Source organism: Stegastes partitus, unplaced genomic scaffold, assembly GCF_000690725.1.
Source record: "Stegastes partitus isolate 25-593 unplaced genomic scaffold, Stegastes_partitus-1.0.2 Scaffold2042, whole genome shotgun sequence".
Taxonomy (NCBI): Eukaryota; Metazoa; Chordata; class Actinopteri; family Pomacentridae; genus Stegastes; species Stegastes partitus.
Window position 1 is genome coordinate 89,341 of NW_007579773.1, and position 2,429 is coordinate 91,769.

The 2,429-nt window shown below is 38.5% G+C and overlaps 1 protein-coding gene across 1 annotated transcript in view; it reads right to left on the bottom strand.

Moving 5' to 3' along the window:
• The window catches only part of shld3 (shieldin complex subunit 3), a 7,426-nt gene that overhangs the window by 1,434 nt on the left and 3,563 nt on the right, over positions 1-2,429 (bottom strand). The gene's annotated exons all lie outside the window — the stretch shown is intronic.

Consider the following 2,429-nt stretch of genomic DNA (forward strand, 5'->3'; position numbering starts at 1 on the left):
ATAGAGAAGGAAAGAAACCAGAAAATATCACCAGAAGGATCTGAAATCAACTTTTCAAACAGTTGCAGATTAATTTCATAGCCGTCCGTTTATCTGTTAATGGACTCATGGATGCAGCTTTAACTGTGAATCAGCAAATATTCTGATAAGCCCATCAAATGTACACATCTGCTGCTGTTTCTTGTCTTTTATCACAAATAAATGACTTTCTGGATGAATTTATCAGTTGTTTGGGCTCTAAAATGTCCAAAAAATGGTAGAAAATGTCGAAAGATCACATTTAAGAAGCTGCAAACCCTGAAATCAAAGTGTTTTTATATTTAAAAAACGTCTTAAACTGATGAGTATGAATAAATTGATGATCAAAACAGTTGATAGCTCACAACTAAACCGCTGCAGCTCTAACTGTGAATCAGAAAATACTTTCCAGCTTCTCTAACGTACACGTCTGCTGCTTTTTATTACAAAAACGTCACTAAATGCGTCCCAGATGAATCTAATAGTTGTTTACATCGATCAGAGTTTCCTCAAATGTCTCGTTTAGTCCAAAGACCTTCAGTTTACTGTCACAAAGGAGGAAAGAAACCAGAAAACATTCACTGAAGAAGCTGAAATCAGTCGTTAATCAGTTCATGGCTGCAGCTCTGACAGATGATACAGAGATACAGATGTTTTCACTGATTGTCTTTAAATGAAGTTGGTGTCAGTTTGTGGAGAGAAACAGAAAGCTGTCACAGCTCAGAGGAGATCATCGTCCTCCTGATCACCTGAATGTTTAAATGCAGGTTTTGGCTGAAGCCCTTTTCTCTGTTATCGATCTCGTCTGGTTTCTATTTGTCATGAAGCATCGAGTCAACGACAGAACAAACTGATTTCCACCTCCTCGCCTGAACCAACGAGGAAAACGTGAGTTCTGAACTCTTGTCGGTACGTTTTAGTCACTCGCTGTTTCCTGAAACTCTGACAGTCAGATGTTTATTGATAAGACGCCGCCTCGGGTTTCACATGAGAACGTGCTTCAGGCAGTTTGTGTTGATGGTATCGTCTCAAATGTCAAATTCTCCTTCATAAGACATCCTCCACAGTTCTTCCAACCACACATTCAAGAGCTTTCATACGATCAGTCAACAGCTGATTATCGATATCATTGATAATTAGTCTGGATTTAACCTGAAAAACAGCTGAAATATTGAGCTCATAAAAGAAAAAAAATGAAAATAGTCGTATTGAAGAGCCAGCATCAAACAATTTAGACTTCTTGACAAAACTCAAACCATTCCTTTAACAGCTGAACACTAACTGAGCAGCTCTGATGTGAACGCTGATGAATCTCGAGACCTGAACAAATGGACTTCTAACGCGGTGATTCGCTGCCGTTCTCTGCTTCTTCACCTGTCGGACACCTGGTTCTTCTAAAGCGCCTCCTCTGGATCAAGGAGTTGAAACATTTCAGACTTTTCTTTTGTGATAATTAATTTATCTTTAAAAGTTGCTTCCAGCTTCTTGAACGTGATCATTTTCTGCTTTTCTTTGACTTACATGTTAATAAACTGAATATTTGGGTGTTTTTTCTGCTGTTAGTTTGACAAAACAAGCACTGATTCAAGCTTCATCAACGTTTTGTCACGTTGAACCTACTTTAGAAACAGAGAAATTCTGTCCAAATACATCCGTCTCTTCTTTTTTAGTTGTTTAACGATATAAATAAAGCAACACACGGACATTTCTGTGTTTAAATAATATGATTATCCATACTAAATAAACTAGACCATTTAAAATGTGCAATCGTTTGACATAAACAAATCTTTGCTTTCTTACTCTCTGGTCTTTCTCCTAACAGCAGGTTTTACTAAATGAACTCTTTTTTGTTGTGTTAATTTGCTGCTGCAGCTTCGTGTGATGTGGTTCTAGTTTGCTGTCAGACTCTAAATGCTGCTTTAAGCTGGCTGTAAGCGGACCGAGCAGTTTGACTTCACTCTCACATGACTGGAAAGAAAAGCCTGGAAATCACATCGTGGACGCAGACGCGTGTTTGATTTGAGAAGTGAAACCTAAAAAATGACGACAATGACGACAACAAGCTGCTTTAAAAAAATAATCCAACTCTACGACTAAACCCTGGAGAACAGAACCGGACCTGGATGAGTCGTCATGCATCTCAAAATAGCTTCCTGAACCGTTTTTGGTGCATTTTGAACGACTTTTAAAGCTCGTCTGAGTTTCTAACGCTGATCATGTTGTGTTTCTCATCAGCCAATCACAACTCAGCTTGACTGAATAAACACTCACAAGGCCACATGTTCACGTCTCGCTCCGTCTGAAACCTAAATATTTAGTTTAGGTGAATTCTATTGGACCGATTAGACAGAACTGATTATTGGTGGTTAATTTAATAGTTTGGATCTACAGTCGTCCTCACATGTATTCCT